The 15,032-nt window shown below is 34.7% G+C and overlaps 1 protein-coding gene across 5 annotated transcripts in view; it reads right to left on the bottom strand.

The window, feature by feature from the left end:
* Positions 1–15,032, bottom strand: part of LOC126829985 (adhesion G-protein coupled receptor G6) — a 126,786-nt gene that overhangs the window by 64,319 nt on the left and 47,435 nt on the right. For 2 of the 5 annotated variants that reach the window (XM_050560178.2, XM_056103015.1), the window contains exon 1: positions 4,646–4,666. The exons of 2 other annotated variants lie outside the window; for them this stretch is intronic. The gene's annotated coding sequence lies outside the window, so the exon portion shown is untranslated. Of the gene's footprint in view, positions 1–4,645; positions 4,673–15,032 lie in introns of those variants that run through there. One more of the 5 variants, XM_056103014.1, reaches the window with a different exon arrangement.

Genomic DNA, 15,032 nt, shown 5'->3' with positions numbered 1-15,032 from the left:
TATATCGGTCAAACTGAATATTTGAGATCGCGAGTTGTTGTACACAAATCACAGATAAAAAATCCAGAATATCGCATGATATCCCTGAGCGAACATCTGGACATATGTGCACACAACTTTAATACAAAATTCCAAATATTCCCGTTTTACCAGCTTCTAAATGATTGCACAAAACAGAGAACAGTTAAAGAGGAATATTTCATTAAAAAATTTAGACCTCTGCTAAACAAATAAATTAGCTTAATTGATCTCCTATTGATAAGTAGCTAACTGAATAGTGTGTTATGTACATATTATATTTGTTTATTCATTCATCACTATTCATTCATTTATTCATTCATTCATGCAATGTAATGTACCTCTATTGTGACGTCACGAGGGTAACCTTGCAACGTTATTAGTATCAATGGCTTCCTGATGAAAATATATTGAAACATGTAGAAGCAAATCGGTGTTATTTTTATATTTTATACTATGATATATGATACTGTACATTAGAACAACAACTCACTACAGCTATATATATATATATATATATATATATATATATATATATATATATATATATAGACCAATAGATTGATATATAGACGTTAAACACCAGGATACTACTACATATTGATATATCTACATGTCGGGTGATGGTGAAAGTAAAGGTTATATGGAATAGGGTTTGTCGTCCTATTTTCTGTATGAAGATGGTCAAGCAGTGTGCTATGAGAGAAATGTTATCCGGATAGCGACGCTTCAGCAAATGTTTCCAAGTCCTAAAGTATACACGGGAATCAGTTTTTCATCCCACCCGAATGACTAGACGCTGTCCCTTACCAGGCTAACTGTCCTGAATCACCGACAGGGGGAAACCACACCGGAAAATCCTGGGTAACTTTATCAATAGGAATATCCTGAATGCCATACCCTACATGAATTGAGTCTCAATCAGTGTCAATGTTGATTGAAATGAAATGGGGCTTAACGTCCGACTGTGTCAATGTTAGCCGTTGTGGGTCTGTGGAATATGAAAAAGATATGTAGAAACAGCGCCGACTTGACAAAATTCTCTATCTTACATCGTAAAGTAATCTGAGATACAAAAAGTATTGTCTGTTATGTTAGGTCGTCTCTCTCTATATAAGATTACGATACTATCTAAAGCGGGAGTGGACACACTTGGCGAATTCCCCGCTCGATTCACCAGTCGACTGTATCACCCTTCACGTGAATCACTTGATTAAATATGGCAACGACAATAGCTGCTGAGGCTGGATTTTTTAAAATTTTACTCCGTAGAAGGGGTGTGAGAAGGGTGTTTTAGAAGGGGCCGTGAGAAGGAGGAGTGAGAGTAGGTGGTGTGAGAAGGAGGCGTACGAAGGATGTGTGAGAAGGGGGTGAGAGAAGGGGGTATGGGAAGGGGGTGTGAGAAGGGGGTGAGAGAAGGCTGAGGCTATTATCAAACTTAAAACATAGCACCATAGAGATACAAATAATGGATAGTTTTCTAAAAGAACAAGTCACAAAATAATGGATATGTTCTTAAAACAACATGCACATGCTCATGAATGCATGTGACAAAACACTCCAGTCATACAAAGCAAGCATACACAGACAGTCCAAAATATTCGACATGGAGACGACATGTTTATAACATGTTTGTCAAAAACAAATATTAATAATGAGAATATACGTGATAAGCATTTGGATACGGATTACATTTGGTAATGTATTCAATATGGAAGATAATAGCCGTAAAATTGTGATGTTCTTGATATGGGGAGTAATAGCTGTCAAAGTGTGATGGAAAGGCTGCTCACGAAAATGATTTAGATATTAATAATTTTCTTAGTACTGTGGAGGGTATGGAGGGTACTAGCCGTCCAACTTTTGATTTGAAATTTAATATATACTCTGATATAAGTGATAGGACACGGGATCAAAGGCACAAACCAATTCAGGAAATTAGAACTCAACTGTCATTATGGTGTAACGGTGATATATTTGAACGATTTTTAAAATCGGATAAAAATTGTGACCTGTATAGGTTCCACATGCTCGTTTTTTTTGTTCAATCAGGGGTAATAATCCAGGAAGTTACGGTCCGATATGTGCCAATATCGCAAGCAATCGAGATCTTTGTGTTATAAACACACATGTTCAGTTTCATCAAAATGCGACCTCTAGTGTGTACAATTTACGTCCCATACAAGCCAATATCGATAGGAACCGAGATCTTCGGGATATATACCTATATTTCAAGTTATGATCTGTAGAGTGTCTACAAAGAATGTTTGGAAATGTGGGCGTATAAAAACGTATCATCGATCTACTATTAAACGTATAAGTGACATATAACGGACGGATTTAAGTGGAATTCTTTATGTAGACAAACACGTGAAATCAACATTCGGTCATGTGATATTTTGGTAACTATGAGGTTTTAAAGTAATTTCATGTACTGTAATTTAATTCGTTAAGAGAATAATTTTATCCCAAAATACATGTCCATTTTTCAGATAAGTGTCTATTATTGGTAAACCTGTCCATTATTTTATAAATAATAGACGATTGTTTAAGAAAAGCGTACATTCTCCTATATACTGGTTAAAAACATCAAAGGGTGACGTCATATCTATGTTTTAACGATGCATAGGGATTCGTCCATAAAAATAGCACAATCATCCAGGGTGGATAATTTGAAAACGTGTCTCCTCCATAGATTAAACCAGGGTTTAGTGGAGTAGAACGGAATGAAACCACTGGGGATACCGAGGATGATTATTGGCTTTCGTATGAATCAATGTTTAACTTAAAGCCAGAATTAAAACATTCAATAGCTCTTACATATTGCATCTTTAAAATAAAAACCTAAAATCAAGTTTCTAGAACATCGGATGGCAGAGAGTGAAACGTATTAAAATACGATCGTCATTTACTGATTTAATGATTTAATTAAAAATGGCGAAGAGGTGCTGATTCCCGAATGTCCAGTACTGTTGCTACAGTAATTAAAAAATTGTGTTACATCTTCCAACACCCCTCTGAATTTCCCTTATTGCGCTGTCTATACATATCATGGAGTGTAGCAGCTCGATCACATGACCTGCTATCGAGTTCGCTCAGTAGAAGTCAGCGTGTCACACAGCGTCGTCTGTTCGTGTATGTCATCTGCTTCAGTAAAATAACCAGCGCATGTACAACAGAACATTATTAGAACCATCAATATACTATCTCTATCATAAATACATGTAAATAGAACATTACTAGAATCATCAATATACTATCTGTATCATAAATACATGTAAATAGGGCATTACTAAAATAGAATTATACTATCTCTATCATAAATACATGCATATATACCATTACTAGAACCATTAATTAAATTATTATCTTTATCATAAATAGTTGTAAATAGGGATTTACTAGAGAGGGAGAGAGAGAGAGAGAGAGAGAAATGGGGTTTAACGTCCACTCGACACAAACTAGGTCATTTCGGGACTAACATATGGCTCAGGTTGTTTTCAATAATTCGCTTGCGCGTAGGGGTCTTTAGCAATGGGGGTAAACCGGAGGACCCGGAGAAAACCCACGAGGTTGGACAGGCGACCCTACTCCTTGTCACGTACAACCGGGGATTCGAAACCAGGATTTACTAGAATCATTAATGAAGGTGTTATCTGTATAGAACATTATTCTCCTGTCTTTTCGAAGTCTGATATTTTACTTTCTAATTCTTGAATTACAGTTTGATAACCAATATACGTTTTGGCTGTTGTCCATACACTGTTGTTAATTTAGTGTTTATATAAAATTGACCTATTTTTAGTAGAATATTTAAGGCTGTCTCATCAGATTGAGGGGGTTGTCTTTGTATAGACAACAGTTCAATTTATCATTAATTAATGTTTTAATAATGTCTGTATCAGTTTTAAATGAGTATTATTAAAACCCAACATACCAGGACTTCCTCTGTCTACCTCATGTAAATCATATGGTAAGGACACCATATATTCGTTGTGCTTGTTTTTATAGGATATCTCATTAAGATAAAACCGATTCTAAATGATCAGTTTGTGTCCTTGTTTTTAGGGTATTTATTTATCCCGATACAGGTCACACAGATTATATTCTTGTATAAAAATTATACAATTTTCAGTGGAATGAAATGGGGTTTAACGACCTACTGCTCTGCCCCAACTGGGCTAATAAAGACCGGCATACATCATACAGTATGTTGTGAGGGAAATGTGTCTCGGCCTACTCTTATATAGAATTACAAGGGATCTTTTACATGTAACTCTAATGTATCAATTGAAATTGTGAGATTCAATTGGGGGTTAATATTTAATATATATTTATAATCTATTGACATTATATTGAGTTAGAGACATAGCTACTTTAATATAAATTTATAATCTATTAACATTATATTGTTATCTGTGGGTATAGACACTATGTCATATTTGTTTACTATAACTCAAGACAAAAGTAGTTTCCTTTATTTTATCTTAAAGGTTGGGGTGAATATAGGTATTAGCACAATTGTGTTTTGTACTATATGATATAAGCGACTACCCACCCAGTAGGGATTTATCGATGTCTATAATAGTATATTACTAATGTTAATATAAAATATAGATCAACTTACCTTGTATATATATAATATTTACAGCCATTAACATAACTATATTATACTATTCAAAAAAAGTAGGGGATATTTGATTTTTAAGTGTTATTAAAGTCACCTAATGAAACTGACGAAGAAACAAATGACAAAATGAAATGAAGTTCACATTCATCGATTTATTCCAAATGATCGTTAGACTAAGTAAGGCACAGACTGACCATTATAAGGGTAAAATGATACCCGGGGTCAAACAGCAAAGTTACCACAGCATCACAACCAAGTCAGTAACGGGTAAATCCTCCTCTGTTTGCCAAACAAGCATTGATCCGACGTGGCATACTCCTAATGAGACGTCTAAGGTCATTTTGGTCCAGATTGTCCCATTCCTGTTGCAACGCAGCAGCAAGTTCTTGGACATTGGCAGGACGTTGTTGATTTTGACGTAACCTCTGTCCAAGCATGTCCCAGACATGCTCGATGGGGGAGAGGTCGGGACTCAGTGCTGGCCAAGGTAATGTGGTGATGTTCTGTTGTTGGAGGTAACCTGTAACGATCCTGGCCCTGTGACATCTTGCGTTGTCATCCTGGAAGATGAAACGGCGGCCATGACGTCGTGCGAACGGCACAACATGGACTGCCAAGATGTTGTCCCGGTAGTACTGGCCTGTAACACGCCCTGCAACAACATGTAAAGCCGTTCTTCCAGCAACAGTGATGCCTCCCCACACCATAACAGAACCACCCCCAAATCGATCATGTCTGATGACGTTAACGTCTTGGAAGCGCTCGTTTCGACGACGCCACACCCTCCTACGTCTGTCCCAAAAATCAACAGTGAACCTTGACTCATCTGAAAACATCACATTGCTCCAGCGTCGATAATCCCAGTGTTGACGATCCCTACACCAACGACGTCTTGCCTGAATGTGATGATCTCTCAAACAAGGGATCACGCGAGGACGTCGGGCGCGAAGGTGACCCCTATGCAGTCGATTCCGAATCGTCTGACCACTCACTCTCACACCAGTGTCTGTTTGAAGACGAGCGCTGATCTGATTTGCTGTGATGACACGATTTCTCAAGGCCAAGGTACGGATAAATCGATCCTGGGCTTGAGTTGTCGCCCTTGGTCGACCTGAGCGTGGTCTGTCCTGTACAGATTGTGTATCACGGTATCTGGACCATAGCCTGCTTATGACAGACTGAGAAACATTCATCGTCCGCGCCACAACCGCCTGTGTTGTGCCGATCTGCAGCATGCCAAGGGCACGTAACCTTTCATTTTGGGTAAGCCGACGCATATCAAAATTTGTTTTCTGGTCACTAAAACAATTAAACTGATGTTTCCACCCTGGAATTCAATGCCACAATGACTGTAATATTCAAAGTCAGAGTCGTGCAAATCTTGGGTTGGACCCCCATGATGATCCCAAGCATCACCTGCATTCCATGCGGTAGCTATTGGTGCGTTTGGGCGTCACATGTAACTGGAAATGTTTCTTCTGTTAGATTCTATAGTGACTTTTTTCGTAGTCATTTGCATATTTTAGTATTATGCCCCCAAAATCAAATATCCCCTACTTTTTTTGAATAGTATATAATAATACATGTATCTATCCATGGTCGACATTTTACCTCTTACAGATATTGACGAGGAAGGTTGAAAATGGGGACGTTGTATATGGTTTTTATTATCGGGAAGTTACTGTGTGCATGTACAATCAGTAACATGAGTATTATATCATAAAACATGAATCAACTGGTCGAAATTTTACTGTTTTATATAGAGAGACCAGGAAGGGATAAGATAACTATAATATCATAATACATCAGGCCATATATCACTAATCATTTCCCCAGTGATTTTAATGTTAATTCTCGTCTCTTAGATCGGCTCGAACTTTTTCTCAAATTTTCGTTGGGTTGAACGCTTTCTACCAAAGATGGAACAATATGTGGCAACATCTGGTTGTAAAGCACGTATGAGGTTCATCTTGGAAAAATTGAAATGCACAATCATGAATATTCAGCAAAACCTAGCAGAAAAGTGTACATTCAAGCCCCTTTCTTCAATTTTACACCAAAAAGTCAACACAAGTCGCCATGTAAAAGTGGAAAAGAGGGAAAGGGAAAGAAAGTGTAACTAGGTAACGGAGTAGGAATAATTTACCCCATTAATCACTTAAATTAAGATTACAATTGTTAATTTTCATTTATAGAAAGTAATATATATTATAATATACATAGAATTTCGTTTATTAATTATTGAAATTGTTTTGTATCTTGTTTTCACCTCTTATTAACCGATATAATAAATATTTTTCCAGAAGTTTGAAATGTACGTGGTTGTACGTGGTTGGTGACAAAAGCATTTTATAGTTAGAACTGCTCATAACTACAGTGGCACCTCCTTTGTCGGCTTGTTTTATAATGATGCTTTTGTCACCAACCACGTAGAATGAGAGGAAATCACTGGACAACTTGGCAAAAGACAAAAGCATCATTATAAAACAAGCCGACAAAGGAGGTGCCACTGTAGTTATGAGCAGTTCTAACTATAAAATGCTTTTGTCACCAACCACGTACAATGAGAGGAAATCACTGGACAACTTTTTTTTTTTTTTTTTTTTTTTTTTTTTTTTTCGGAAAATCATTTATTGTTGTGTCAGAAGAATTATACACTACAAAGTATACTATACTATACTATACAGTAACCCCGCCCCCAAACAAACTACACGGATACCAGTGTCTAAAAGCGTACATACTAATTAAGTGAATACTAATTAAGTGAGGAAGGTTGACACAGGGAAAAGCTCAGCTGAAAAGACCCTCAAAATGTTTCCATCTATCATGAACTTTGTCACCAAGTATAATTTGTTCTTTTTCAAAATAGCATGATAATTCTTTTTTAAATACCTTCAAAATTGGTTTATTTTCTCCAAGCCGTTGTTTATATATATGTAACTTAGCTAAACTATATATCAAATTTGGAATTTTGTTATCATCAGTATCAATGCCAAATAAACATTTTATCAAGGTGATATCAAAATCATTGTTTGCCTTTAGTTTAATCCAGCTTCCTAATTCTTTCCAATATACCTGTACATGTTCACAGCTGTAATAAAGATGTATTAATGATTCAGTTTCTTTTTTGCAAAAGGTACATAAATCTGATTTAAAAATTCCAATTTTAGCTAAAAATTTATTTGTACCAATTATTCTACTATTGAGTCGAAATTGAAACCATTTCAGCCTAGTATCGACGGTGAAATCAAATGATTGCTTGTAAATACGAGCCCATTCTTCTAAAGTTAATTTCATTCCTAGATCTAATTCCCATGAGTTTTCGGATTTAGTTTTTTGAATTTTTTTATCTAAGAAATGTGTGTAGAAATATTTTGCCCCAGTATCAAACATAGAGATGAATTCAATAATTTGAGGGTAAATGGGTAATATTAACCTGACATCTACTGTTTTAGCATTTATGTTGTTTAAAGTAGTCCATTTAGCAAGAAGTGATTGTTTTAATCCATACAGGTCTGTAAAGTGTGGAGAGAAATTATAGATAGATTTGAACGTGTCGTATGTCATAAAAACACCTTTATCGAAAAGATCATAAACATACTTTATTCCTTTTTGATGCCAAACATCAAAATATATTGTTTTATTGTTTATTTTTATATTTGAATTGTACCACAATGGCTGACGTAGAATATTATGTATTTCGTTATCTTTCGGTTTTAACTTAATTAGCGCAATACTTATATAATTAAAAACCTCTTGCCAGAAAGACAATTTTGTACGCTTTGATAGTTTATAGAAATAATCATCCCCGAAAGAGCCAACCAACAACTGTTTATCTGGTAAAGAATTAACTAACAATTTTGCCCAGGCAGTGTTTTGATGTTTTAATAATCTTCTAAACCAAGTAATTTTTAACGACTTTGAGTATGCTATTATATCAATCATTTTACATCCACCATTTTCAAAATTTTGAACCATAGTTTTTCTGGACACTCTTTCAGCTTTATTACCCCAAACAAATTTATATAACGATTTCTCTATATTTTTTAAGTAAGATATATCCGGTGAAGGTAGACTTGTTAGTAAATGATTTAATTTTGGTACTAATATTGACTTTACGACAGTTATTCGACCGAGTACAGTTAAATTTCGTTTAGACCAATTTGACATCAAGTGACAAACTTCTTGCAACTTAACATTATAATTCAGGTCTATTATCTTATCGATATCAGTACTGTATTTTATTCCTAGGGCCGTAAATTCCGATATTTCCCAGATTAAATTTTTTTTAACATTTAAAAATCGTTCTTGACTTCCTCTTAATGAACCTATCCAAACACAACAAGTTTTTTCTAAGTTTGGTTTTAAACCTGAATATTTTGCGAATTCATTAAGAAGATTCAAGGCCTGTCTAAGAGATTTTTCGCTACCGTCAAGTGTCAGAGCAGTGTCATCCGCATATTGTACGATTTTTTGGTTTTTATTCCCTAAATTAATTCCTTTAATGTCTTCCTCGTTTCTTATTAAACTACCCAAAATTTCAACGCATAGCAAAAAAACATAGGGCGATAACGGATCGCCCTGTCTACAGCCACGTCCGATGGCGAAGAACTCACTCGATTTACTAAATTGTTTAACACAGAGCTTAAAATCAGTATTAAAAATGTTCACCCATTTCCTGATTTGTTGTCCAAAATTAAAGAATTTTAAAGTTTTATCAATAAATCTCCATGAAATGGAATCAAAAGCTTTCTCGAAATCTATAAGAACAATTAGTCCGGGAATATTTTCAATTTCTGTATACTGCAAGATATCAAATAAAAGTCGTGTATTCTCCCCAATAAATCGCCCAGTTAAAAAACCCTTTTGATCCTCATGAATGAGATAATTTAAAACAAATTTAATACGTTTTGCTATAACGGCTGATAGAATTTTGTAGGAGGTATTTAGCAATGTAATTGGTCTCCAGTTTTTGATGAATTCCCTTGGTTTATTCCCTTTTGGAAGTATCGAAACAATACCGAGCCTTTGTGTTTCTGATAAGATACCCGCCTTTAGTGAATAATTAAAGGATCTGACAAGGAAAATTGATAAGTCTGGCCAGAAAAACTTATAGAATTCATTCGAATAGCCATCACTTCCACTGCTCTTATCAGGTTTCATATGTTTTAATACAGACAGAGCCTCACTAGTTGTTATCTCCCCCTCTAGACTATCCCTTTCATTGTTACTAAGAATGGTAATGTTATGGTCCGCTAAAACTTCATCAAGATTAACATCTTCTAAACTACTGTCCCGTGATTCGTATAAATTTTTATAGAAATCCTTAATAGCTTCTAAAATATGTTTTTGATTTGTTATCAGTCGTTGATTTGTATCAATAATTTTTGTAACATTCCTATTGACATAATTTCTTTTTTCCAGATTTAGAAAATATTTGGATGGTTTCTCACCATGTTCAATATATGTAGCATTTGATCTTAAAATCAATCCTTTAATGTATTTCTCTCTTAAACGTTCTTGTTGATTTAAATAATCATGGTAAATTTCATTTAAAAACGTGTCATCTTTATCCTGAAGAAAATCATACAGAAAGAGTAACTGTTTTTCCAAAAACTGCTTTTGTTCTTTTTCTTTTCGATTCTTAAATACACTGTAGGATATAGTTTTTGACCTTATATTGAGTAGCAACATTTCGAAAAATAATTGATCGTTAATCACAAATGAAAGGTCACTATCTTTAATAAGACCTATTTTATCTCTCGCATAAGGTAATGCGGCATATTCTTTTTTTGTGTCTAGAATCGTATTTTTGACTATTCTAACATATTCAACATCTTCGAGAAGTGTATTATTAAATCTCCAAAATCCCCTGCCCCTCTCGAATGAACTAGTTCTTATATTCAAGAAAACTACAGAATGATCGGTTCTGTAACCTGGTAAAATTTCTGGTTTATCTATTAAACTTATCAACTCTTCGGAAATTAAAAAAAAATCTAATCTGGCCTTTTTTGTTGGGTTTTTTCTGCGCCATGTATAACTTTTCTTATTTGGAGAATATACCCGCCAAACATCTGAAAGATTTTCATCATTCATTAAATCTAATACTTCTTTTCTTGCCTTTATGTTGTTATATTTAACATAATTAAAACAATCAAGATCATAATTAAGGACAAGGTTAAAATCGCCACAAATGATATTAAATTCTGAGTCAAATTCTCGTATTAGCTTTTTCAGTTTACAATAAAAATCAGGAGTATCTCTATTTGGACCATATATTGTAATTAAATTCAAAGTAATTACCTTTTCTAAAAGCAGTTCAACCGCTATAATATTACCGTCTTGACCTATGTGTTTTCGTTTTATCTCATATTCAAAGTTATTATTTAGAAGTATACAGACCCCTCTTGCATTGTTTTTTCCTTCACCTAAAATAATGTCGCCATCCCATTCTGAATGCATTTTTTTAAAATCAGAGTTCAAAAGATGTGTGTCTTGTAGACAACATATTGAGTATTTCTTTTCTGCTAAATAATTAAACAGATCTTTCCGTTTTAAGCTATCCCTCAACCCTCTACTGTTCATACTAATAATTTGTACCATTGTAACAAACAATGACCAATCGTTATAATTTCAAATATGTCTAATTCAAAATAAAGTAAATATTGAGTTGTACTGATAAGTCCATGTAGTTTGTATAAATTAGTTGTAAATAGTTTTGAATGAAAATGCTGAAAACATAAACGTATAAATGTCATAAAGTTATACACATGTACACAGATTGCAAACATATATCGTAATGTTGGAATAGGCACACTGATGTCTTGACTGATTTTCGTTTGTGTAAAGGTGTCATTTAAACGCTTTAAACTAGAACGGTTTTGTATAACTACGTTAGTATATTACACTGGGCATAGAGTCATACGCATTTTTCACAGTTATCTAACGCACTGTTTCTTGACTACTGTTATTAGTGGCAGGTTTAATCTTGAAAAGGGTTTCATTTATGTCATCATATAAATTGAAAATAATACGTCTTTTGTCATATGTCTCACCACGAACATTTCCGTTAAAATACCAAGCATTTTCTATTTCTTCATGTGATTTGAGTCTATTTATGAGCTCTACGTTTCTGGTTGTGACGTCATCTAGCAGGATAACACCTTGCTCTTTGAAGTATTTACGATTTCTCATTAATACTGTTTTTGCATATGTTGTTAGTACCTTTAATATGACTGGGCGAGGTTTATCTGGATGTTTTGATGGTATTCTATGAATGGCATTTATTTCCATAATTGGAATCTTAAGACCGGCACAGTCATGAGCAAGTTTAAGGAATTTTGATTTTAAGTCCTCGTTTCTCGCCTCTCTCACACCGTAAATTTTTATATTTTTTTTCCGAGAATATTGTTCATTTTTGTTTGCGAGTATCAAAGCTGATTTTGTTGCCATAGCATTTTCTCTTTCTACGCTCTTACAATTTTCTAGCTCCCCCTTTAAGCACTCTATATCTTGTCTAAGACTCTCTATCTCCAGTTTGTCTCTCTCATATTCATTTCCTTGTTTTTCTAGCTCAATTGACAGGATGTCTCTGACTTGATCCCGAACTCTGAATTTAATATCACGGAAAAAATTGTCCATATGGTCTTGTATCATAGTCTCAAACATACTTACAGTTACTAGATCTTTAAGTTTTGTATTTATTTCATCCAACATTTTAACAGTTACCATTTTTTTCATGTTATCCTTTATATCACCCAAACTTTTATATATTGCTGTTAGATCGGATTCTTCACATGAAGAACTTGAAACATGAGCCCTTTTTGATGGCATTTTTCTGTCATTTTTAACGGACATTGTATCACACCAAAGTCTGCTTCAGACACAATAATGTCTCAAAAAAACACTTGTCAATACAGCAGGTCAAGCCTAAACTTTAACTACCTGTGTAGAACTTAACTCACTGTGTAATCACAACTCACTGATTAGCTTTACCTGCTCTCTGAACTCTAATCTGTTTTTATATTGTTCAAAATATTTCTCTCAATATCACAATTATTTCTTCATAATCCATAAATATAATCACACAAACCCCTGCTCTATACTCTTACACAGCACCCAGCAAAGTTTTAAGCCTTTACACTCATTAATATTTCATAATTTTCACAAAACTATCAGAGCCCTCAAACCGTGACTTCACCTCTTAGCCATTGGACAACTTGGCAAAAGACAAAAGCAGTTCTAACTATAAAACCATGGCTTTGGATATATTAAGTGACACAGATAGCTACATAAAAATTGATGCCGAAATGAGCGCAGATACATTCAAAAAGATGAAACAGCTAGTCAACAAATTCACCGATCAGCTGACGGAAAAGGAACACGATTATCTGACGCAATTCATACCTAGAGAGAGCAATTTTTACGGCCTGCCAAAAGTTCATAAAAGCAAGGCTATCAATGAGATATGCTCCTCAGCTACCAGTGAATTTGTCAATATGCCACATCCACCAGATTTGAAAATAAGGCCAATAATTGCGGGGCCAACATGTTCAACACACCGCCTCAGCAACTTTATTGACATCTTATTGAAACCATATTTATGCCACGTGAAAAGCTATGTACGTGACACAATGGATTTCCTACATCAACTGCCAACTAAAGTCCAAGAAGAATCCATGATGGTGTCATTTGATGTAACGTCTCTATACAGCAACATCCCACATGATCTCGGTCTAAAAGGTTTAAAATACTGGTTGGATAAATACCCGACCGAATTACCAGGCCGGATATCTGACTCACTGGTCATCTCAAGTGTGGAATTCATACTTCAAAACAATACATTCCACTTTGATGGTGACCACTACAAACAGATGAAAGGAACAGCTATGGGGACAAAAATGGCGCCAACATATGCAACTCTGGTACTAGCCTATTTAGAAGAACGACTATATGAAAAAGTTCAACTACAATTCGGAGACGCATTTATTAGCTATTTCATAAAAGCTTGGCGTCGGTATTTGGACGACTGTTTCATAATATGGACCCGTTCAAAAAATGACTTGGATATTTTCTTTAAAATATTAAATGATATGGATGTCAATATACAATTTACAATGGAAATGTCAAACACTAGATTAGCATTTCTGGACACGTTGGTTATCAAAAAAGGAGAAAAGATTGAAACTGATATCTTTTACAAACCTACTGACACCAAGCAGTATTTGATGTTCACGTCATGCCATCCAAGTCACACCAAACGGAGTTTACCGTATAATCTAGCCAGGCGAATCCGAACAATAGTATCTGACAACAACCAACAGAAAGTTCGATTCGAGGAGCTGCGAATATTCCTTCGAAACAGACAATATCCACTAAATCTAATAAACGATGGAATATCCAAAGCTTTAAAGCTAGAGAGACGCGATCTGCTAACGGTGAAGGAGAAATACACTTCACAGCGAAAACCTATTGCATTCGTTTCGACCTTCAACCCTAAAAACCCGGATATTATGAATAAAATTAGACATAATTTACCAGTGCTAGAAAATGATGAACGGATGAAAGAAGTTCTTAAGTCAATAGAAATCATCAACAGCAAACGTCAAAGCACTAGTTTGAAAAACATCCTTACGAAGGCTAAATTCACGTCTGAATCATCACACCCAACAAAATATGAGGTGAAAAAATGCCAGCGTGGAAACTGTGGTACCTGCGAAAACCTTATGGAAGGGCCATCAATCACCTTCAAAGGTCACGGGACATTTAACGTGAATGCTAATTTAACATGTGCATCACGAAATGTGATCTATGCCATAACTTGCCCGGGTTGTACGGAGCAGTATATCGGTCAAACTGAATATTTGAGATCGCGAGTTGCTGTACACAAATCACAGATAAAAAATCCAGAATATCGCATGATATCCCTGAGCGAACATCTGGACATATGTGCACACAACTTTAATACAAAATTCCAAATATTCCCGTTTCACCAGCTCCTAAATGATTGCACAAAACAGAGAACAGTTAAAGAGGAATATTTCATTAAAAAATTTAGACCTCTGCTAAACAAATAAATTAGCTTAATTGATCTCCTATTGATAAGTAGCTAACTGAATAGTGTGTTATGTACATATTATATTTGTTTATTCATTCATCACTATTCATTCATTTATTCATTCATTCATGCAATGTAATGTACCTCTATTGTGACGTCACGAGGGTAACCTTGCAACGTTATTAGTATCAATGGCTTCCTGATGAAAATATATTGAAACATGTAGAAGCAAATCGGTGTTATTTTTATATTTTATACTATGATATATATATATATATATATATATATATATATATATATATATATATATATATATATATATATACA

Source organism: Patella vulgata, chromosome 8, assembly GCF_932274485.2.
Source record: "Patella vulgata chromosome 8, xgPatVulg1.2, whole genome shotgun sequence".
In the NCBI taxonomy this organism is placed as follows: domain Eukaryota; kingdom Metazoa; phylum Mollusca; class Gastropoda; family Patellidae; genus Patella; species Patella vulgata.
This window is presented reverse-complemented; position numbering and strand designations above follow the sequence as displayed.